This window comes from Salmo salar, chromosome 17 (assembly GCF_965601325.2).
Source record: "Salmo salar chromosome 17, fSalSal1, whole genome shotgun sequence".
NCBI lineage: Eukaryota > Metazoa > Chordata > Actinopteri > Salmoniformes > Salmonidae > Salmo > Salmo salar.
The window spans coordinates 71,788,451-71,814,512 of NC_138307.1; positions in this window are offsets into that span (position 1 = coordinate 71,788,451).

Sequence of the window (26,062 nt, forward strand, 5' to 3'; positions counted from 1 at the left end):
CTGCTATACTAAAGAGGCAGCTCCTGTTATACTAGAGGCAACACCTGTTACAGTATACTAAAGAGGCAGCACCTGCTATACTAGAGGCAGCACCTGCTACAGTATACTAAAAAGGCAGCACCTGCTATACTAAAGAGGCAGCACCTTCTAAAAAGACAGCACCTGCTATACTAAAGAGGTAGCACCTGCTATACTAAAGAGGCAGCACCTGCTATACTAGAGGCAGCACCTGCTACAGAATACTAAAGAGGCAGCACCTGCTATACTAAAGAGGCAGCGCCTATTAAAGAGGCAGCACCTGTTATACTAAAGAGGCAGCACCTGTTATACTAAAGAGGCAGCACCTGCTACACTAAAGAGGCAGCACCTGCTATACTAAAGAGGCAGCACCTGCTATACTAAAGAAGCAGCACCTGCTACAGTATACTAAATAGGCGGCACCTGCTACAGTATACTAAAGAGGCAGCACCTGAAAAAGAGGCAGCACCTGCAAAACGAAAGAGGCAGCACCTGCTATACTAAAGAGGCAGCACCTGCTATACAAAAGAGGCAGCACCTGCTATACTAAAGAGGCAGCACCTGTTATACTAAAGAGGCAGCACCTGCTATACTAAAGAGGCAGCACCTGCTATACTAAAGAGGCAGCACCTGCTATACTAAAGAGGCAGCACCTGCTATACTAAAGAGGCAACACCTGCTATACTAAAGAGGCAGCACCTGTTATACTAAAGAGGCAACACCTGTTATACTAAAGAGGCAACACCTGTTATACTAAAGAGGCAGCACCTGCTATACTAAAGAGGCAACACCTGCTAAACTAAAGAGGCAGCTCCTGCTATACTAAAGGGGCAGCACCTGCTACAGTATACTAAAGAGGCAGCACCTGCAAAACGAAAGAGGCAGCACCTGCTATACTAAAGAGGCAGCACCTGCTATACTAAAGAGGCAGCACCTGCTATACTAAAGAGGCAGCACCTGCTATACTAAAGAGGCAGCACCTGCTATACTAAAGAGGCAGCACCTACTATACTAAAGGGGCAGCACCTGCTATACTAAAGGGGCAGCACCTGTTATACTAAAGAGGCAGCACCTGCTACAGTATACTAAAAAGAGGCAGCTCCTGCAAAACGAAAGAGGCAGCACCTGCTATACTAAAGAGGCAGCACCTGCTATACTAAAGAGGCAGCACCTGCTATACTAAAGAGGTAGCACCTGCTATACTAAAGAGGCAGCACCTGCTATACTAGAGGCAGCACCTGCTACAGTATACTAAAGAGGCAGCACCTGCTATACTAAAGAGGCAGCGCCTATTAAAGAGGCAGCACCTGTTATACTAAAGAGGCAGCACCTGTTATACTAAAGAGGCAGCACCTGCTACACTAAAGAGGCAGCACCTGCTATACTAAAGAGGCAGCACCTGCTATACTAAAGAAGCAGCACCTGCTACAGTATACTAAATAGGCGGCACCTGCTACAGTATACTAAAGAGGCAGCACCTGCTAAAGAGGCAGCACCTGCAAAACGAAAGAGGCAGCACCTGCTATACTAAAGAGGCAGCACCTGCTATACTAGAGGCAACACCTGCTATACAAAAGAGGCAGCACCTGCTATACTAAAGAGGCAGCACCTGTTATACTAAAGAGGCAGCACCTGCTATACTAAAGAGGCAGCACCTGCTATACTAAAGAGGCAGCACCTGCTATACTAAAGAGGCAACACCTGCTATACTAAAGAGGCAACACCTGTTATACTAAAGAGGCAACACCTGTTATACTAAAGAGGCAACACCTGTTATACTAAAGAGGCAGCACCTGCTATACTAAAGAGGCAACACCTGCTAAACTAAAGAGGCAGCTCCTGCTATACTAAAGGGGCAGCACCTGCTACAGTATACTAAAGAGGCAGCACCTGCTACAGTATACTAAAGAGGCAGCACCTGCAAAACGAAAGAGGCAGCACCTGCTATACTAAAGAGGCAGCACCTGCTATACTAAAGAGACAGCACCTGCTATAGTAAAGAGGCAGCACCTGCTATACTAAAGAGGCAGCACCTGCTATACTAAAGAGGCAGCACCTACTATACTAAAGGGGCAGCACCTGCTATACTAAAGGGGCAGCACCTGTTATACTAAAGAGGCAGCACCTGCTACAGTATACTAAAAAGAGGCAGCTCCTGCTATACTAAAGAGGCAGCTCCTGCTATACTAAAGAGGCAGCTCCTGTTATACTAGAGGCAACACCTGTTATACTAGAGGCAACACCTGCTACAGTATACTAAAGAGGCAGCACCTGCTATACTAGAGGCAGCACCTGCTACAGTATACTAAAAAGGCAGCACCTGCTATACTAAAGAGGCAGCACCTGCTAAGGCAGCACCTGCTATACTAAAGAGGCAGTACCTCCTAAAGAGGCAGCAGCTGCTAAAGAGGTAACACCTGCTATACTAAAGAGGCAGCACCTGCTATACTAAAGAGGCAGCACCTGCTATACTAAAGAGGCAGCACCTGCTATACTAAAGGGGCAGCACCTGGTATACTAAAGAGGCAGCACCTGCTACAGTATACTAAAAAGAGGCAGCACCTGCTATACTAAAGAGGCAGCAGCACCTGCTAAAGAGGCAGCACCTGCTATACTAAAGAGGCAGCACCTGCTATACTAAAGAGGCAGCACCTGTTATACTAAAGAGGCAGCACCTGCTATACTAAAGAGGCAGCACCTGCTATACTAAAGAGGCAGCACCTGCTATACTAAAGAGGCAGCACCTGCTATACTAAAGAGGCAGCACCTGCTACAGTATACTAAAGAGGCAGCACCTGCTACAGTATACTAAAGAGGCAGCACCTTCTAAAAAGGCAGCACCTGCTATACTAAAGAGGCAGCACCTGCTACAGTAAAGATGCAGCACCTGCTACACTAAAGAGGCAGCACCTGCTATACTAAAGAGGCAGCACCTGCTATACTAAAGAGGCAGCACCTGCTATACTAGAGACAGCACCTGCTACAGTATACTAAAGAGGCAGCACCTGCTATACTAAAGAGGCAGCGCCTATTAAAGAGGAAGCACCGGTTATACTAAAGAGGCAGCACCTGTTATACTAAAGAGGCAGCACCTGCTACACTAAAGAGGCAGCACCTGCTATACTAAAGAGGCAGCACCTGCTATACTAAAGAGGCAGCACCTGCTACAGTATACTAAATAGGCGGCACCTGTTATACTAAAGAGGCAGCACCTGCTATACTAAAGGGGCAGCACCTGCTATACTAAAGGGGCAGCACCTGTTATACTAAAGGGGCAGCACCTGTTATACTAAAGGGGCAGCACCTGTTATACTAAAGAGGCAGCACCTGCTACAGTATACTAAAAAGAGGCAGCTCCTGCTATACTAAAGAGGCAGCTCCTGCTATACTAAAGAGGCAGCTCCTGTTATACTAGAGGCAACACCTGTTATACTAGAGGGGCAGGACCTGTTATACTAAAGAGGCAGCACCTGCTACAGTATACTAAAAAGAGGCAGCTCCTGCTATACTAAAGAGGCAGCACCTGCTAAACTAAAGAGGCAGCACCTGCTATACTAAAGAGGCAGCACCTGCTATACTAAAGAGGCAGCACCTGCTATACTAAAGGGGCAGCACCTGCTATACTAAAGGGGCAGCACCTGTTATACTAAAGAGCCAGCACCTGCTACAGTACACTAAAAAGAGGCAGCTCCTGCTATGCTAAAGAGGCAGCACCTGCTATACTAAAGAGGCAGCACCTGCTATACTAAAGAGGCAGCACCTGCTATACTAAAGAGGCAGCACCTGCTATACTAAAGGGGCAGCACCTGTTATACTAAAGAGGCAGCACCTGCTACAGTATACTAAAAAGAGGCAGCTCCTGCTATACTAAAGAGGCAGCTCCTGCTATACTAAAGAGGCAGCTCCTGTTATACTAGAGGCAACACCTGTTATACTAGAGGCAACCCCTGCTACAGTATACTAAAGAGGCAGCACCTGCTATACTAGAGGCAGCACCTGCTACAGTATACTAAAAAGGCAGCACCTGCTATACTAAAGAGGCAGCACCTGCTAAGGCAGCACCTGCTATACTAAAGAGGCAGTACCTCCTAAAGAGGCAGCAGCTGCTAAAGAGGTAGCACCTGCTATACTAAAGAGGCAGCACCTGCTACACTAAAGAGGCAGCACCTGCTATATTAAAGAGACAGCACCTGCTATACTAAAGGGGCAGCACCTGTTATACTAAAGAGGCAGCACCTGCTACAGTATACTAAAAAGAGGCAGCACCTGCTATACTAAAGAGGCAGCACCTGCTATACTAAAGAGGCAGCAGCACCTGCTAAAGAGGCAGCACCTGCTATACTAAAGAGGCAGCACCTGCTATACTAAAGAGGCAGCACCTGCTATACTAAAGAGGCAGCACCTGCTATACTAAAGAGGCAGCACCTGCTATACTAGAGGCAGCACCTGCTATACTAGAGGCAGCACCTGCTATACTAGAGGCAGCACCTGCTATACTAGAGGCAGCACCTGCTACACTAAAGAGGCAGTACCTGCTATACTAAAGAGGCAGCACCTGCTACACTAAAGAGGCAGCACCTGCTATACTAAAGAGGCAGCACCTGCTATACTAAAGAAGCAGCACCTGCTACAGTATACTAAATAGGCGGCACCTGTTATACTAAAGAGGCAGCACCTGCTATACTAAAGGGGCAGCACCTGCTACAGTATACTAAAGAGGCAGCACCTGCTACAGTATACTAAAGAGGCAGCACCTGCTAAAGAGGCAGCACCTGCAAAACGAAAGAGGCAGCACCTGCTATACTAAAGAGGCAGCACCTGCTATACAAAAGAGGCAACACCTGCTATACAAAAGAGGCAGCACCTGCTATACTAAAGAGGCAGCACCTGCTATACTAAAGAGGCAGCACCTGTTATACTAAAGAGGCAGTACCTGCTATACTAAAGAGGCAGCACCTGCTATACTAAAGAGGCAGCACCTGCTATACTAAAGAGGCAACACCTGCTATACTAAAGAGGCAACACCTGTTATACTAAAGAGGCAACACCTGTTATACTAAAGAGGCAACACCTGTTATACTAAAGAGGCAGCACCTGCTATACTAAAGAGGCAACACCTGCTAAACTAAAGAGGCAGCTCCTGCTATACTAAAGGGGCAGCACCTGTTACAGTATACTAAAGAGGCAGCACCTGCTACAGTATACTAAAGAGGCAGCACCTGCAAAACGAAAGAGGCAGCACCTGCTATACTAAAGAGGCAGCACCTGCTATACTAAAGAGGCAGCACCTGCTATACTAAAGAGGCAGCACCTGCTATACTAAAGAGGCAGCACCTACTATACTAAAGGGGCAGCACCTGCTATACTAAAGGGGCAGCACCTGTTATACTAAAGAGGCAGCACCTGCTACAGTATACTAAAAAGAGGCAGCTCCTGCTATACTAAAGAGGCAGCTCCTGCTATACTAAAGAGGCAGCTCCTGCTATACTAAAGGGGCAGCACCTGTTACAGTATACTAAAGAGGCAGCACCTGCAAAACGAAAGAGGCAGCACCTGCTATACTAAAGAGGCAGCACCTGCTATACTAGAGGCAACACCTGCTATACAAAAGAGGCAGCACCTGCTATACTAAAGAGGCAGCACCTGTTATACTAAAGAGGCAGCACCTGCTATACTAAAGAGGCAGCACCTGCTATACTAAAGAGGCAGCACCTGCTATACTAAAGAGGCAACACCTGCTATACTAAAGAGGCAACACCTGTTATACTAAAGAGGCAACACCTGTTATACTAAAGAGGCAACACCTGTTATACTAAAGAGGCAGCACCTGCTATACTAAAGAGGCAACACCTGCTAAACTAAAGAGGCAGCTCCTGCTATACTAAAGGGGCAGCACCTGCTACAGTATACTAAAGAGGCAGCACCTGCTACAGTATACTAAAGAGGCAGCACCTGCAAAACGAAAGAGGCAGCACCTGCTATACTAAAGAGGCAGCACCTGCTATACTAAAGAGGCAGCACCTGCTATAGTAAAGAGGCAGCACCTGCTATACTAAAGAGGCAGCACCTGCTATACTAAAGAGGCAGCACCTACTATACTAAAGGGGCAGCACCTGCTATACTAAAGGGGCAGCACCTGTTATACTAAAGAGGCAGCACCTGCTACAGTATACTAAAAAGAGGCAGCTCCTGCTATACTAAAGAGGCAGCTCCTGCTATACTAAAGAGGCAGCTCCTGTTATACTAGAGGCAACACCTGTTATACTAGAGGCAACACCTGCTACAGTATACTAAAGAGGCAGCACCTGCTATACTAGAGGCAGCACCTGCTACAGTATACTAAAAAGGCAGCACCTGCTATACTAAAGAGGCAGCACCTGCTAAGGCAGCACCTGCTATACTAAATAGGCAGTACCTCCTAAAGAGGCAGCAGCTGCTAAAGAGGTAACACCTGCTATACTAAAGAGGCAGCACCTGCTATACTAAAGAGGCAGCACCTGCTATACTAAAGAGGCAGCACCTGCTATACTAAAGGGGCAGCACCTGTTATACTAAAGAGGCAGCACCTGCTACAGTATACTAAAAAGAGGCAGCACCTGCTATACTAAAGAGGCAGCAGCACCTGCTAAAGAGGCAGCACCTGCTATACTAAAGAGGCAGCACCTGCTATACTAAAGAGATAGCACCTGCTATACTAAAGAGGCAGCACCTGTTATACTAAAGAGGCAGCACCTGCTATACTAAAGAGGCAGCACCTGTTATACTAAAGAGGCAGCACCTGCTATACTAAAGAGGCAGCACCTGCTATACTAAAGAGGCAGCACCTGCTATACTAAAGAGGCAGCACCTGCTACAGTATACTAAAGAGGCAGCACCTGCTACAGTATACTAAAGAGGCAGCACCTTCTAAAAAGGCAGCACCTGCTATACTAAAGAGGCAGCACCTGCTACAGTAAAGATGCAGCACCTGCTACACTAAAGAGGCAGCACCTGCTATACTAAAGAGGCAGCACCTGCTATACTAAAGAGGCAGCACCTGCTATACTAGAGACAGCACCTGCTACAGTATACTAAAGAGGCAGCACCTGCTATACTAAAGAGGCAGCGCCTATTAAAGAGGCAGCACCGGTTATACTAAAGAGGCAGCACCTGTTATACTAAAGAGGCAGCACCTGCTACACTAAAGAGGCAGCTCCTGCTATACTAAAGGGGCAGCACCTGTTACAGTATACTAAAGAGGCAGCACCTGCAAAACGAAAGAGGCAGCACCTGCTATACTAAAGAGGCAGCACCTGCTATACTAGAGGCAACACCTGCTATACAAAAGAGGCAGCACCTGCTATACTAAAGAGGCAGCACCTGTTATACTAAAGAGGCAGCACCTGCTATACTAAAGAGGCAGCACCTGCTATACTAAAGAGGCAGCACCTGCTATACTAAAGAGGCAACACCTGCTATACTAAAGAGGCAACACCTGTTATACTAAAGAGGCAACACCTGTTATACTAAAGAGGCAACACCTGTTATACTAAAGAGGCAGCACCTGCTATACTAAAGAGGCAACACCTGCTAAACTAAAGAGGCAGCTCCTGCTATACTAAAGGGGCAGCACCTGCTACAGTATACTAAAGAGGCAGCACCTGCTACAGTATACTAAAGAGGCAGCACCTGCAAAACGAAAGAGGCAGCACCTGCTATACTAAAGAGGCAGCACCTGCTATACTAAAGAGGCAGCACCTGCTATAGTAAAGAGGCAGCACCTGCTATACTAAAGAGGCAGCACCTGCTATACTAAAGAGGCAGCACCTACTATACTAAAGGGGCAGCACCTGCTATACTAAAGGGGCAGCACCTGTTATACTAAAGAGGCAGCACCTGCTACAGTATACTAAAAAGAGGCAGCTCCTGCTATACTAAAGAGGCAGCTCCTGCTATACTAAAGAGGCAGCTCCTGTTATACTAGAGGCAGCACCTGCTATACTAGAGGCAGCACCTGCTACAGTATACTAAAAAGGCAGCACCTGCTATACTAAAGAGGCAGCACCTGCTAAGGCAGCACCTGCTATACTAAATAGGCAGTACCTCCTAAAGAGGCAGCAGCTGCTAAAGAGGTAACACCTGCTATACTAAAGAGGCAGCACCTGCTATACTAAAGAGGCAGCACCTGCTATACTAAAGAGGCAGCACCTGCTATACTAAAGGGGCAGCACCTGTTATACTAAAGAGGCAGCACCTGCTACAGTATACTAAAAAGAGGCAGCACCTGCTATACTAAAGAGGCAGCAGCACCTGCTAAAGAGGCAGCACCTGCTATACTAAAGAGGCAGCACCTGCTATACTAAAGAGATAGCACCTGCTATACTAAAGAGGCAGCACCTGTTATACTAAAGAGGCAGCACCTGCTATACTAAAGAGGCAGCACCTGTTATACTAAAGAGGCAGCACCTGCTATACTAAAGAGGCAGCACCTGCTATACTAAAGAGGCAGCACCTGCTATACTAAAGAGGCAGCACCTGCTACAGTATACTAAAGAGGCAGCACCTGCTACAGTATACTAAAGAGGCAGCACCTTCTAAAAAGGCAGCACCTGCTATACTAAAGAGGCAGCACCTGCTACAGTAAAGATGCAGCACCTGCTACACTAAAGAGGCAGCACCTGCTATACTAAAGAGGCAGCACCTGCTATACTAAAGAGGCAGCACCTGCTATACTAGAGACAGCACCTGCTACAGTATACTAAAGAGGCAGCACCTGCTATACTAAAGAGGCAGCGCCTATTAAAGAGGCAGCACCGGTTATACTAAAGAGGCAGCACCTGTTATACTAAAGAGGCAGCACCTGCTACACTAAAGAGGCAGCACCTGCTATACTAAAGAGGCAGCACCTGCTATACTAAAGAGGCAGCACCTGCTACAGTATACTAAATAGGCGGCACCTGTTATACTAAAGAGGCAGCACCTGCTATACTAAAGGGGCAGCACCTGCTATACTAAAGGGGCAGCACCTGTTATACTAAAGGGGCAGCACCTGTTATACTAAAGGGGCAGCACCTGTTATACTAAAGAGGCAGCACCTGCTACAGTATACTAAAAAGAGGCAGCTCCTGCTATACTAAAGAGGCAGCTCCTGCTATACTAAAGAGGCAGCTCCTGTTATACTAGAGGCAACACCTGTTATACTAGAGGGGCAGGACCTGTTATACTAAAGAGGCAGCACCTGCTACAGTATACTAAAAAGAGGCAGCTCCTGCTATACTAAAGAGGCAGCACCTGTTAAACTAAAGAGGCAGCACCTGCTATACTAAAGAGGCAGCACCTGCTATACTAAAGAGGCAGCACCTGCTATACTAAAGGGGCAGCACCTGCTATACTAAAGGGGCAGCACCTGTTATACTAAAGAGCCAGCACCTGCTACAGTATACTAAAAAGAGGCAGCTCCTGCTATGCTAAAGAGGCAGCACCTGCTATACTAAAGAGGCAGCACCTGCTATACTAAAGAGGCAGCACCTGCTATACTAAAGAGGCAGCACTTGCTATACTAAAGGGGCAGCACCTGTTATACTAAAGGGGCAGCACCTGTTATACTAAAGAGGCAGCACCTGCTACAGTATACTAAAAAGAGGCAGCTCCTGCTATACTAAAGAGGCAACTCCTGCTATACTAAAGAGGCAGCTCCTGTTATACTAGAGGCAACACCTGTTATACTAGAGGCAACCCCTGCTACAGTATACTAAAGAGGCAGCACCTGCTATACTAGAGGCAGCACCTGCTACAGTATACTAAAAAGGCAGCACCTGCTATACTAAAGAGGCAGCACCTGCTAAGGCAGCACCTGCTATACTAAAGAGGCAGTACCTCCTAAAGAGGCAGCAGCTGCTAAAGAGGTAGCACCTGCTATACTAAAGAGGCAGCACCTGCTACACTAAAGAGGCAGCACCTGCTATATTAAAGAGACAGCACCTGCTACACTAAAGGGGCAGCACCTGTTATACTAAAGAGGCAGCACCTGCTACAGTATACTAAAAAGAGGCAGCACCTGCTATACTAAAGAGGCAGCACCTGCTATACTAAAGAGGCAGCAGCACCTGCTAAAGAGGCAGCACCTGCTATACTAAAGAGGCAGCACCTGCTATACTAAAGAGGCAGCACCTGCTACACTAAAGAGGCAGCACCTGCTATACTAAAGAGGCAGCACCTGCTATACTAAAGAGGCAGCACCTGCTATACTAGAGGCAGCACCTGCTATACTAGAGGCAGCACCTGCTATACTAGAGGCAGCACCTGCTACACTAAAGAGGCAGTACCTGCTATACTAAAGAGGCAGCACCTGCTACACTAAAGAGGCAGCACCTGCTATACTAAAGAGGCAGCACCTGCTATACTAAAGAAGCAGCACCTGCTACAGTATACTAAATAGGCGGCACCTGTTATACTAAAGAGGCAGCACCTGCTATACTAAAGGGGCAGCACCTGCTACAGTATACTAAAGAGGCAGCACCTGCTACAGTATACTAAAGAGGCAGCACCTGCTAAAGAGGCAGCACCTGCAAAACGAAAGAGGCAGCACCTGCTATACTAAAGAGGCAGCACCTGCTATACAAAAGAGGCAACACCTGCTATACAAAAGAGGCAGCACCTGCTATACTAAAGAGGCAGCACCTGTTATACTAAAGAGGCAGCACCTGCTATACTAAAGAGGCAGTACCTGCTATACTAAAGAGGCAGCACCTGCTATACTAAAGAGGCAGCACCTGCTATACTAAAGAGGTAACACCTGCTATACTAAAGAGGCAACACCTGTTATACTAAAGAGGCAACACCTGTTATACTAAAGAGGCAACACCTGTTATACTAAAGAGGCAGCACCTGCTATACTAAAGAGGCAACACCTGCTAAACTAAAGAGGCAGCTCCTGCTATACTAGAGGCAGCACCTGCTACAGTATACTAAAAAGGCAGCACCTGCTATACTAAAGAGGCAGCACCTGCTAAGGCAGCACCTGCTATACTAAAGAGGCAGTACCTCCTAAAGAGGCAGCAGCTGCTAAAGAGGTAGCACCTGCTATACTAAAGAGGCAGCACCTGCTACACTAAAGAGGCAGCACCTGCTATATTAAAGAGACAGCACCTGCTATACTAAAGGGGCAGCACCTGTTATACTAAAGAGGCAGCACCTGCTACAGTATACTAAAAAGAGGCAGCACCTGCTATACTAAAGAGGCAGCACCTGCTATACTAAAGAGGCAGCAGCACCTGCTAAAGAGGCAGCACCTGCTATACTAAAGAGGCAGCACCTGCTACACTAAAGAGGCAGCACCTGCTATACTAAAGAGGCAGCACCTGCTATACTAAAGAGGCAGCACCTGCTATACTAGAGGCAGCACCTGCTATACTAGAGGCAGCACCTGCTATACTAGAGGCAGCACCTGCTACACTAAAGAGGCAGTACCTGCTATACTAAAGAGGCAGCACCTGCTACACTAAAGAGGCAGCACCTGCTATACTAAAGAGGCAGCACCTGCTATACTAAAGAAGCAGCACCTGCTACAGTATACTAAATAGGCGGCACCTGTTATACTAAAGAGGCAGCACCTGCTATACTAAAGGGGCAGCACCTGCTACAGTATACTAAAGAGGCAGCACCTGCTACAGTATACTAAAGAGGCAGCACCTGCTAAAGAGGCAGCACCTGCAAAACGAAAGAGGCAGCACCTGCTATACTAAAGAGGCAGCACCTGCTATACAAAAGAGGCAACACCTGCTATACAAAAGAGGCAGCACCTGCTATACTAAAGAGGCAGCACCTGTTATACTAAAGAGGCAGCACCTGCTATACTAAAGAGGCAGTACCTGCTATACTAAAGAGGCAGCACCTGCTATACTAAAGAGGCAGCACCTGCTATACTAAAGAGGCAACACCTGCTATACTAAAGAGGCAACACCTGTTATACTAAAGAGGCAACACCTGTTATACTAAAGAGGCAACACCTGTTATACTAAAGAGGCAGCACCTGCTATACTAAAGAGGCAACACCTGCTAAACTAAAGAGGCAGCTCCTGCTATACTAAAGGGGCAGCACCTGTTACAGTATACTAAAGAGGCAGCACCTGCTACAGTATACTAAAGAGGCAGCACCTGCAAAACGAAAGAGGCAGCACCTGCTATACTAAAGAGGCAGCACCTGCTATACTAAAGAGGCAGCACCTGCTATACTAAAGAGGCAGCACCTGCTATACTAAAGAGGCAGCACCTGCTATACTAAAGAGGCAGCACCTACTATACTAAAGGGGCAGCACCTGCTATACTAAAGGGGCAGCACCTGTTATACTAAAGAGGCAGCACCTGCTACAGTATACTAAAAAGAGGCAGCTCCTGCTATACTAAAGAGGCAGCTCCTGCTATACTAAAGAGGCAGCTCCTGCTATACTAAAGGGGCAGCACCTGTTACAGTATACTAAAGAGGCAGCACCTGCAAAACGAAAGAGGCAGCACCTGCTATACTAAAGAGGCAGCACCTGCTATACTAAAGAGGCAGCACCTGCTATACTAAAGAGGCAGCACCTGCTATACTAAAGAGGCAGCACCTGCTATACTAAAGAGGCAGCACCTACTATACTAAAGGGGCAGCACCTGCTATACTAAAGGGGCAGCACCTGTTATACTAAAGAGGCAGCACCTGCTACAGTATACTAAAAAGAGGCAGCTCCTGCTATACTAAAGAGGCAGCTCCTGCTATACTAAAGAGGCAACACCGGTTATACTAGAGGCAACACCTGCTACAGTATACTAAAGAGGCAGCACCTGCTATACTAAAGAGGCAGCGCCTATTAAAGAGGCAGCACCTGCTAAGGCAGCACCTGCCATACTAAAGAGGCAGTACCTCCTAAAGAGGCAGCAGCTGCTAAAGAGGTAACACCTGCTATACTAAAGAGGCAGCACCTGCTATACTAAAGAGGCAGCACCTACTATACTAAAGGGGCAGCACCTGCTATACTAAAGGGGCAGCACCTGTTATACTAAAGAGGCAGCACCTGCTACAGTATACTAAAAAGAGGCAGCTCCTGCAAAACGAAAGAGGCAGCACCTGCTATACTAAAGAGGCAGCACCTGCTATACTAAAGAGGCAGCACCTGCTATACTAAAGAGGTAGCACCTGCTATACTAAAGAGGCAGCACCTGCTATACTAGAGGCAGCACCTGCTACAGTATACTAAAGAGGCAGCACCTGCTATACTAAAGAGTCAGCGCCTATTAAAGAGGCAGCACCTGTTATACTAAAGAGGCAGCACCTGTTATACTAAAGAGGCAGCACCTGCTACACTAAAGAGGCAGCACCTGCTATACTAAAGAGGCAGCACCTGCTATACTAAAGAAGCAGCACCTGCTACAGTATACTAAATAGGCGGCACCTGCTACAGTATACTAAAGAGGCAGCACCTGCTAAAGAGGCAGCACCTGCAAAACGAAAGAGGCAGCACCTGCTATACTAAAGAGGCAGCACCTGCTATACTAGAGGCAACACCTGCTATACAAAAGAGGCAGCACCTGCTATACTAAAGAGGCAGCACCTGTTATACTAAAGAGGCAGCACCTGCTATACTAAAGAGGCAGCACCTGCTATACTAAAGAGGCAGCACCTGCTATACTAAAGAGGCAACACCTGCTATACTAAAGAGGCAACACCTGTTATACTAAAGAGGCAACACCTGTTATACTAAAGAGGCAACACCTGTTATACTAAAGAGGCAGCACCTGCTATACTAAAGAGGCAACACCTGCTAAACTAAAGAGGCAGCTCCTGCTATACTAAAGGGGCAGCACCTGCTACAGTATACTAAAGAGGCAGCACCTGCTACAGTATACTAAAGAGGCAGCACCTGCAAAACGAAAGAGGCAGCACCTGCTATACTAAAGAGGCAGCACCTGCTATACTAAAGAGGCAGCACCTGCTATAGTAAAGAGGCAGCACCTGCTATACTAAAGAGGCAGCACCTGCTATACTAAAGAGGCAGCACCTACTATACTAAAGGGGCAGCACCTGCTATACTAAAGGGGCAGCACCTGTTATACTAAAGAGGCAGCACCTGCTACAGTATACTAAAAAGAGGCAGCTCCTGCTATACTAAAGAGGCAGCTCCTGCTATACTAAAGAGGCAGCTCCTGTTATACTAGAGGCAACACCTGTTATACTAGAGGCAACACCTGCTACAGTATACTAAAGAGGCAGCACCTGCTATACTAGAGGCAGCACCTGCTACAGTATACTAAAAAGGCAGCACCTGCTATACTAAAGAGGCAGCACCTGCTAAGGCAGCACCTGCTATACTAAAGAGGCAGTACCTCCTAAAGAGGCAGGAGCTGCTAAAGAGGTAACACCTGCTATACTAAAGAGGCAGCACCTGCTATACTAAAGAGGCAGCACCTGCTATACTAAAGAGGCAGCACCTGCTATACTAAAGGGGCAGCACCTGTTATACTAAAGAGGCAGCACCTGCTACAGTATACTAAAAAGAGGCAGCACCTGCTATACTAAAGAGGCAGCAGCACCTGCTAAAGAGGCAGCACCTGCTATACTAAAGAGGCAGCACCTGCTATACTAAAGAGATAGCACCTGCTATACTAAAGAGGCAGCACCTGTTATACTAAAGAGGCAGCACCTGCTATACTAAAGAGGCAGCACCTGTTATACTAAAGAGGCAGCACCTGCTATACTAAAGAGGCAGCACCTGCTATACTAAAGAGGCAGCACCTGCTACAGTATACTAAAGAGGCAGCACCTGCTACAGTATACTAAAGAGGCAGCACCTTCTAAAAAGGCAGCACCTGCTATACTAAAGAGGCAGCACCTGCTACAGTAAAGATGCAGCACCTGCTACACTAAAGAGGCAGCACCTGCTATACTAAAGAGGCAGCACCTGCTATACTAAAGAGGCAGCACCTGCTATACTAGAGACAGCACCTGCTACAGTATACTAAAGAGGCAGCACCTGCTATACTAAAGAGGCAGCGCCTATTAAAGAGGCAGCACTGGTTATACTAAAGAGGCAGCACCTGTTATACTAAAGAGGCAGCACCTGCTACACTAAAGAGGCAGCACCTGCTATACTAAAGAGGCAGCACCTGCTATACTAAAGAGGCAGCACCTGCTACAGTATACTAAATAGGCGGCACCTGTTATACTAAAGAGGCAGCACCTGCTATACTAAAGGGGCAGCACCTGCTACAGTATACTAAAGAGGCAGCACCTGCTACAGTATACTAAAGAGGCAGCACCTGCAAAACGAAAGAGGCAGCACCTGCTATACTAAAGAGGCAGCACCTGCTATACTAAAGAGGCAGCACCTGCTATAGTAAAGAGGCAGCACCTGCTATACTAAAGAGGCAGCACCTGCTATACTAAAGAGGCAGCACCTACTATACTAAAGGGGCAGCACCTGCTATACTAAAGGGGCAGCACCTGTTATACTAAAGAGGCAGCACCTGCTACAGTATACTAAAAAGAGGCAGCTCCTGCTATACTAAAGAGGCAGCTCCTGCTATACTAAAGAGGCAGCTCCTGTTATACTAGAGGCAACACCTGTTATACTAGAGGCAACACCTGCTACAGTATACTAAAGAGGCAGCACCTGCTATACTAGAGGCAGCACCTGCTACAGTATACTAAAAAGGCAGCACCTGCTATACTAAAGAGGCAGCACCTGCTAAGGCAGCACCTACTATACTAAAGGGGCAGCACCTGCTATACTAAAGAGGCAGCACCTGTTATACTAAAGAGGCAGCACCTGCTATACTAAAGAGGCAGCACCTGCTATACTAAAGAGGCAGCACCTGCTATACTAAAGAGGCAACACCTGCTATACTAAAGAGGCAACACCTGTTATACTAAAGAGGCAACACATGTTATACTAAAGAGGCAACACCTGTTATACTAAAGAGGCAGCACCTGCTATACTAAAGAGGCAACACCTGCTAAACTAAAGAGGCAGCTCCTGCTATACTAAAGGGGCAGCACCTGCTACAGTATACTAAAGAGGCAGCACCTGCTACAGTATACTAAAGAGGCAGCACCTGCAAAACGAAAGAGGCAGCACCTGCTATACTAAAGAGGCAGCACCTGCTATACTAAAGAGGCAGCACCTGCTATAGTAAAGAGGCAGCACCTGCTATACTAAAGAGGCAGCACCTGCTATACTAAAGAGGCAGCACCTACTATACTAAAGGGGCAGCACCTGCTATACTAAAGGGGCAGCACCTGTTATACTAAAGAGGCAGCACCTGCTACAGTATACTAAAAAGAGGCAGCTCCTGCTATACTAAAGAGGCAGCTCCTGCGATACTAAAGAGGCAGCTCCTGTTATACTAGAGGCAACACCTGTTATACTAGAGGCAACACCTGCTACAGTATACTAAAGAGGCAGCACCTGCTATACTAGAGGCAGCACCTGCTACAGTATACTAAAAAGGCAGCACCTGCTATACTAAAGAGGCAGCACCTGCTAAGGCAGCACCTGCTATACTAAAGAGGCAGTACCTCCTAAAGAGGCAGCAGCTGCTAAAGAGGTAACACCTGCTATACTAAAGAGGCAGCACCTGCTATACTAAAGAGGCAGCACCTGCTATACTAAAGAGGCAGCACCTGCTATACTAAAGGGGCAGCACCTGTTATACTAAAGAGGCAGCACCTGCTACAGTATACTAAAAAGAGGCGGCACCTGCGTTAATAAAGAGGCAGCAGCACCTGCTAAAGAGGCAGCACCTGCTATACTAAAGAGGCAGCACCTGCTATACTAAAGAGATAGCACCTGCTATACTAAAGAGGCAGCACCTGTTATACTAAAGAGGCAGCACCTGCTATACTAAAGAGGCAGCACCTGTTATACTAAAGAGGCAGCACCTGCTATACTAAAGAGGCAGCACCTGCTATACTAAAGAGGCAGCACCTGCTACAGTATACTAAAGAGGCAGCACCTGCTACAGTATACTAAAGAGGCAGCACCTTCTAAAAAGGCAGCACCTGCTATACTAAAGAGGCAGCACCTGCTACAGTAAAGATGCAGCACCTGCTACACTAAAGAGGCAGCACCTGCTATACTAAAGAGGCAGCACCTGCTATACTAAAGAGGCAGCACCTGCTATACTAGAGACAGCACCTGCTACAGTATACTAAAGAGGCAGCACCTGCTATACTAAAGAGGCAGCGCCTATTAAAGAGGCAGCACCGGTTATACTAAAGAGGCAGCACCTGTTATACTAAAGAGACAGCACCTGCTACACTAAAGAGGCAGCACCTGCTATACTAAAGAGGCAGCACCTGCTATACTAAAGAGGCAGCACCTGCTACAGTATACTAAATAGGCGGCACCTGTTATACTAAAGAGGCAGCACCTGCTATACTAAAGGGTCAGCACCTGCTACAGTATACTAAAGAGGCAGCACCTGCTACAGTATACTAAAGAGGCAGCACCTGCAAAACGAAAGAGGCAGCACCTGCTATACTAAAGAGGCAGCACCTGCTATACTAAAGAGGCAGCACCTGCTATAGTAAAGAGGCAGCACCTGCTATACTAAAGAGGCAGCACCTGCTATACTAAAGAGGCAGCACCTACTATACTAAAGGGGCAGCACCTGCTATACTAAAGGGGCAGCACCTGTTATACTAAAGAGGCAGCACCTGCTACAGTATACTAAAAAGAGGCAGCTCCTGCTATACTAAAGAGGCAGCTCCTGCTATACTAAAGAGGCAGCTCCTGTTATACTAGAGGCAACACCTGTTATACTAGAGGCAACACCTGCTACAGTATACTAAAGAGGCAGCACCTGCTATACTAGAGGCAGCACCTGCTACAGTATACTAAAAAGGCAGCACCTGCTATACTAAAGAGGCAGCACCTGCTAAGGCAGCACCTGCTATACTAAAGAGGCAGTACCTCCTAAAGAGGCAGCAGCTGCTAAAGAGGTAACACCTGCTATACTAAAGAGGCAGCACCTGCTATACTAAAGAGGCAGCACCTGCTATACTAAAGAGGCAGCACCTGCTATACTAAAGGGGCAGCACCTGTTATACTAAAGAGGCAGCACCTGCTACAGTATACTAAAAAGAGGCAGCACCTGCTATACTAAAGAGGCAGCAGCACCTGCTAAAGAGGCAGCACCTGCTATACTAAAGAGGCAGCACCTGCTATACTAAAGAGATAGCACCTGCTATACTAAAGAGGCAGCACCTGTTATACTAAAGAGGCAGCACCTGCTATACTAAAGAGGCAGCACCTGTTATACTAAAGAGGCAGCACCTGCTATACTAAAGAGGCAGCACCTGCTATACTAAAGAGGCAGCACCTGCTACAGTATACTAAAGAGGCAGCACCTGCTACAGTATACTAAAGAGGCAGCACCTTCTAAAAAGGCAGCACCTGCTATACTAAAGAGGCAGCACCTGCTACAGTAAAGATGCAGCACCTGCTACACTAAAGAGGCAGCACCTGCTATACTAAAGAGGCAGCACCTGCTATACTAAAGAGGCAGCACCTGCTATACTAGAGACAGCACCTGCTACAGTATACTAAAGAGGCAGCACCTGCTATACTAAAGAGGCAGCGCCTATTAAAGAGGCAGCACCGGTTATACTAAAGAGGCAGCACCTGTTATACTAAAGAGGCAGCACCTGCTACACTAAAGAGGCAGCACCTGCTATACTAAAGAGGCAGCACCTGCTATACTAAAGAGGCAGCACCTGCTACAGTATACTAAATAGGCGGCACCTGTTATACTAAAGAGGCAGCACCTGCTATACTAAAGGGGCAGCACCTGCTATACTAAAGGGGCAGCACCTGATATACTAAAGGGGCAGCACCTGTTATACTAAAGGGGCAGCACCTGTTATACTAAAGAGGCAGCACCTGCTACAGTATACTAAAAAGAGGCAGCTCCTGCTATACTAAAGAGGCAGCTCCTGCTATACTAAAGAGGCAGCTCCTGTTATACTAGAGGCAACACCTGTTATACTAGAGGGGCAGGACCTGTTATACTAAAGAGGCAGCACCTGCTACAGTATACTAAAAAGAGGCAGCTCCTGCTATACTAAAGAGGCAGCTCCTGCTATACTAAAGAGGCAGCTCCTGTTATACTAAAGGGGCAGCACCTGTTATACTAAAGAGGCAGCACCTGCTACAGTATACTAAAAAGAGGCAGCTCCTGCTATACTAAAGAGGCAGCTCCTGCTATACTAAAGAGGCAGCTCCTGTTATACTAGAGGCAACACCTGTTATACTAGAGGCAACCCCTGCTACAGTATACTAAAGAGGCAGCACCTGCTATACTAGAGGCAGCACCTGCTACAGTATACTAAAAAGGCAGCACCTGCTATACTAAAGAGGCAGCACCTGCTAAGGCAGCACCTGCTATACTAAAGAGGCAGTACCTCCTAAAGAGGCAGCAGCTGCTAAAGAGGTAGCACCTGCTATACTAAAGAGGCAGCACCTGCTACACTAAAGAGGCAGCACCTGCTATATTAAAGAGACAGCACCTGCTATACTAAAGGGGCAGCACCTGTTATACTAAAGAGGCAGCACCTGCTACAGTATACTAAAAAGAGGCAGCACCTGCTATACTAAAGAGGCAGCACCTGCTATACTAAAGAGGCAGCAGCACCTGCTAAAGAGGCAGCACCTGCTATACTAAAGAGGCAGCACCTGCTATACTAAAGAGGCAGCACCTGCTACACTAAAGAGGCAGCACCTGCTATACTAAAGAGGCAGCACCTGCTATACTAAAGAGGCAGCACCTGCTATACTAGAGGCAGCACCTGCTATACTAGAGGCAGCACCTGCTATACTAGAGGCAGCACCTGCTACACTAAAGAGGCAGTACCTGCTATACTAAAGAGGCAGCACCTGCTACACTAAAGAGGCAGCACCTGCTATACTAAAGAGGCAGCACCTGCTATACTAAAGAAGCAGCACCTGCTACAGTATACTAAATAGGCGGCACCTGTTATACTAAAGAGGCAGCACCTGCTATACTAAAGGGGCAGCACCTGCTACAGTATACTAAAGAGGCAGCACCTGCTACAGTATACTAAAAAGAGGCAGCACCTGCTATACTAAAGAGGCAGCAGCACCTGCTAAAGAGGCAGCACCTGCTATACTAAAGAGACAGCACCTGCTATACTAAAGAGATAGCACCTGCTATACTAAAGAGGCAGCACCTGTTATACTAAAGAGGCAGCACCTGCTATACTAAAGAGGCAGCACCTGTTATACTAAAGAGGCAGCACCTGCTATACTAAAGAGGCAGCACCTGCTATACTAAAGAGGCAGCACCTGCTACAGTATACTAAAGAGGCAGCACCTGCTACAGTATACTAAAGAGGCAGCACCTTCTAAAAAGGCAGCACCTGCTATACTAAAGAGGCAGCACCTGCTACAGTAAAGATGCAGCACCTGCTACACTAAAGAGGCAGCACCTGCTATACTAAAGAGGCAGCACCTGCTATACTAAAGAGGCAGCACCTGCTATACTAGAGACAGCACCTGCTACAGTATACTAAAGAGGCAGCACCTGCTATACTAAAGAGGCAGCGCCTATTAAAGAGGCAGCACCGGTTATACTAAAGAGGCAGCACCTGTTATACTAAAGAGGCAGCACCTGCTACACTAAAGAGGCAGCACCTGCTATACTAAAGAGGCAGCACCTGCTATACTAAAGAGGCAGCACCTGCTACAGTATACTAAATAGGCGGCACCTGTTATACTAAAGAGGCAGCACCTGCTATACTAAAGGGGCAGCACCTGCTATACTAAAGGGGCAGCACCTGATATACTAAAGGGGCAGCACCTGTTATACTAAAGGGGCAGCACCTGTTATACTAAAGAGGCAGCACCTGCTACAGTATACTAAAAAGAGGCAGCTCCTGCTATACTAAAGAGGCAGCTCCTGCTATACTAAAGAGGCAGCTCCTGTTATACTAGAGGCAACACCTGTTATACTAGAGGGGCAGGACCTGTTATACTAAAGAGGCAGCACCTGCTACAGTATACTAAAAAGAGGCAGCTCCTGCTATACTAAAGAGGCAGCACCTGCTAAACTAAAGAGGCAGCACCTGCTATACTAAAGAGGCAGCACCTGCTATACTAAAGAGGCAGCACCTGCTATACTAAAGGGGCAGCACCTGCTATACTAAAGGGGCAGCACCTGTTATACTAAAGAGCCAGCACCTGCTACAGTATACTAAAAAGAGGCAGCTCCTGCTATGCTAAAGAGACAGCACCTGCTATACTAAAGGGGCAGCACCTGTTATACTAAAGAGGCAGCACCTGCTACAGTATACTAAAAAGAGGCAGCACCTGCTATACTAAAGAGGCAGCACCTGCTATACTAAAGAGTAAGCAGCACCTGCTAAAGAGGCAGCACCTGCTATACTAAAGAGGCAGCACCTGCTATACTAAAGAGGCAGCACCTGCTACACTAAAGAGGCAGCACCTGCTATACTAAAGAGGCAGCACCTGCTATACTAAAGAGGCAGCACCTGCTATACTAGAGGCAGCACCTGCTATACTAGAGGCAGCACCTGCTATACTAGAGGCAGCACCTGCTACACTAAAGAGGCAGTACCTGCTATACTAAAGAGGCAGCACCTGTTATACTAAAGAGGCAGTACCTGCTATACTAAAGAGGCAGCACCTGCTATACTAAAGAGGCAGCACCTGCTATACTAAAGAGGCAACACCTGCTATACTAAAGAGGCAACACCTGTTATACTAAAGAGGCAACACCTGTTATACTAAAGAGGCAACACCTGTTATACTAAAGAGGCAGCACCTGCTATACTAAAGAGGCAACACCTGCTAAACTAAAGAGGCAGCTCCTGCTATACTAAAGGGGCAGCACCTGTTACAGTATACTAAAGAGGCAGCACCTGCTATACTAAAGGGGCAGCACCTGCTATACTAAAGGGGCAGCACCTGTTACACTAAAGGGGCAGCACCTGTTATACTAAAGGGGCAGCACCTGTTATACTAAAGAGGCAGCACCTGCTACAGTATACTAAAAAGAGGCAGCTCCTGCTATACTAAAGAGGCAGCTCCTGCTATACTAAAGAGGCAGCTCCTGTTATACTAGAGGCAACACCTGTTATACTAGAGGGGCAGGACCTGTTATACTAAAGAGGCAGCACCTGCTATACTAAAGAGGCAGCACCTGCTATACTAAAGAGGCAGCACCTGCTATACTAAAGAGGCAGCACTTGCTATACTAAAGGGGCAGCACCTGTTATACTAAAGGGGCAGCACCTGTTATACTAAAGAGGCAGCACCTGCTACAGTATACTAAAAAGAGGCAGCTCCTGCTATACTAAAGAGGCAGCTCCTGCTATACTAAAGAGGCAGCTCCTGTTATACTAGAGGCAACACCTGTTATACTAGAGGCAACCCCTGCTACAGTATACTAAAGAGGCAGCACCTGCTATACTAGAGGCAGCACCTGCTACAGTATACTAAAAAGGCAGCACCTGCTATACTAAAGAGGCAGCACCTGCTAAGGCAGCACCTGCTATACTAAAGAGGCAGTACCTCCTAAAGAGGCAGCAGCTGCTAAAGAGGTAGCACCTGCTATACTAAAGAGGCAGCACCTGCTACACTAAAGAGGCAGCACCTGCTATATTAAAGAGACAGCACCTGCTATACTAAAGGGGCAGCACCTGTTATACTAAAGAGGCAGCACCTGCTACAGTATACTAAAAAGAGGCAGCACCTGCTATACTAAAGAGGCAGCACCTGCTATACTAAAGAGGCAGCAGCACCTGCTAAAGAGGCAGCACCTGCTATACTAAAGAGGCAGCACCTGCTATACTAAAGAGGCAGCACCTGCTACACTAAAGAGGCAGCACCTGCTATACTAAAGAGGCAGCACCTGCTATACTAAAGAGGCAGCACCTGCTATACTAGAGGCAGCACCTGCTATACTAGAGGCAGCACCTGCTACACTAAAGAGGCAGTACCTGCTATACTAAAGAGGCAGCACCTGCTACACTAAAGAGGCAGCACCTGCTATACTAAAGAGGCAGCACCTGCTATACTAAAGAAGCAGCACCTGCTACAGTATACTAAATAGGCGGCACCTGTTATACTAAAGAGGCAGCACCTGCTATACTAAAGGGGCAGCACCTGCTACAGTATACTAAAGAGGCAGCACCTGCTACAGTATACTAAAGAGGCAGCACCTGCTAAAGAGGCAGCACCTGCAAAACGAAAGAGGCAGCACCTGCTATACTAAAGAGGCAGCACCTGCTACACTAAAGAGGCAGCACCTGCTATACTAAAGAGGCAGCACCTGCTATACTAAAGAAGCAGCACCTGCTACAGTATACTAAATAGGCGGCACCTGCTACAGTATACTAAAGAGGCAGCACCTGCTAAAGAGGCAGCACCTGCAAAACGAAAGAGGCAGCACCTGCTATACTAAAGAGGCAGCACCTGCTATACTAGAGGCAACACCTGCTATACAAAAGAGGCAGCACCTGCTATACTAAAGAGGCAGCACCTGCTATACTAAAGAGGCAGCACCTACTATACTAAAGGGGCAGCACCTGCTATACTAAAGGGGCAGCACCTGTTATACTAAAGAGGCAGCACCTGCTACAGTATACTAAAAAGAGGCAGCTCCTGCTATACTAAAGAGGCAGCTCCTGCTATACTAAAGAGGCAGCTCCTGTTATACTAGAGGCAACACCTGTTATACTAGAGGCAACACCTGCTACAGTATACTAAAGAGGCAGCACCTGCTATACTAGAGGCAGCACCTGCTACAGTATACTAAAAAGGCAGCACCTGCTATACTAAAGAGGCAGCACCTGCTAAGGCAGCACCTGCTATACTAAAGAGGCAGTACCTCCTAAAGAGGCAGCAGCTGCTAAAGAGGTAACACCTGCTATACTAAAGAGGCAGCACCTGCTATACTAAAGAGGCAGCACCTGCTATACTAAAGAGGCAGCACCTGCTATACTAAAGGGGCAGCACCTGTTATACTAAAGAGGCAGCACCTGCTACAGTATACTAAAAAGAGGCAGCACCTGCTATACTAAAGAGGCAGCAGCACCTGCTAAAGAGGCAGCACCTGCTATACTAAAGAGGCAGCACCTGCTATACTAAAGAGATAGCACCTGCTATACTAAAGAGGCAGCACCTGTTATACTAAAGAGGCAGCACCTGTTATACTAAAGAGGCAGCAACTGTTATACTAAAGAGGCAGCACCTGCTATACTAAAGAGGCAGCACCTGCTATACTAAAGAGGCAGCACCTGCTACAGTATACTAATTAGGCAGCACCTGCTACAGTATACTAAAGAGGCAGCACCTTCTAAAAAGGCAGCACCTGCTATACTAAAGAGGCAGCACCTGCTACAGTAAAGATGCAGCACCTGCTACACTAAAGAGGCAGCACCTGCTATACTAAAGAGGCAGCACCTGCTATACTAAAGAGGCAGCACCTGCTATACTAGAGACAGCACCTGCTACAGTATACTAAAGAGGCAGCACCTGCTATACTAAAGAGGCAGCGCCTATTAAAGAGGCAGCACCGGTTATACTAAAGAGGCAGCACCTGTTATACTAAAGAGGCAGCACCTGCTACACTAAAGAGGCAGCACCTGCTATACTAAAGAGGCAGCACCTGCTATACTAAAGAGGCAGCACCTGCTATACTAAAGAGGCAGCACCTGCTATACTAGAGACAGCACCTGCTACAGTATACTAAAGAGGCAGCACCTGCTATACTAAAGAGGCAGCGCCTATTAAAGAGGCAGCACCGGTTATACTAAAGAGGCAGCACCTGTTATACTAAAGAGGCAGCACCTGCTACACTAAAGAGGCAGCACCTGCTATACTAAAGAGGCAGCACCTGCTATACTAAAGAGGCAGCACCTGCTACAGTATACTAAATAGGCGGCACCTGTTATACTAAAGAAGCAGCACCTGCTATACTAAAGGGGCAGCACCTGCTATACTAAAGGGGCAGCACCTGTTATACTAAAGAGGCAGCACCTGCTACAGTATACTAAAAAGAGGCAGCTCCTGCTATACTAAAGAGGCAGCTCCTGCTATACTAAAGAGGCAGCTCCTGTTATACTAGAGGCAACACCTGTTATACTAGAGGGGCAGGACCTGTTATACTAAAGAGGCAGCACCTGCTACAGTATACTAAAAAGAGGCAGCTCCTGCTATACTAAAGAGGCAGCACCTGCTAAACTAAAGAGGCAGCACCTGCTATACTAAAGAGGCAGCACCTGCTATACTAAAGAGGCAGCACCTGCTATACTAAAGGGGCAGCACCTGCTATACTAAAGGGGCAGCACCTGTTATACTAAAGAGCCAGCACCTGCTACAGTATACTAAAAAGAGGCAGCTCCTGCTATGCTAAAGAGGCAGCACCTGCTATACTAAAGAGGCAGCACCTGCTATACTAAAGAGGCAGCACCTGCTATACTAAAGGGGCAGCACCTGCTATACTAAAGGGGCAGCACCTGTTATACTAAAGGGGCAGCACCTGTTATACTAAAGAGGCAGCACCTGCTACAGTATACTAAAAAGAGGCAGCTCCTGCTATACTAAAGAGGCAGCTCCTGTTATACTAGAGGCAACACCTGTTATACTAGAGGCAACCCCTGCTACAGTATACTAAAGAGGCAGCAGCTGCTATACTAGAGGCAGCACCTGCTACAGTATACTAAAAAGGCAGCACCTGCTATACTAAAGAGGCAGCACCTGCTAAGGCAGCACCTGCTATACTAAAGAGGCAGTACCTCCTAAAGAGGCAGCAGCTGCTAAAGAGGTAGCACCTGCTATACTAAAGAGGCAGCACCTGCTACACTAAAGAGGCAGCACCTGCTATATTAAAGAGACAGCACCTGCTATACTAAAGGGGCAGCACCTGTTATACTAAAGAGGCAGCACCTGCTACAGTATACTAAAAAGAGGCAGCACCTGCTATACTAAAGAGGCAGCACCTGCTATACTAAAGAGGCAGCAGCACCTGCTAAAGAGGCAGCACCTGC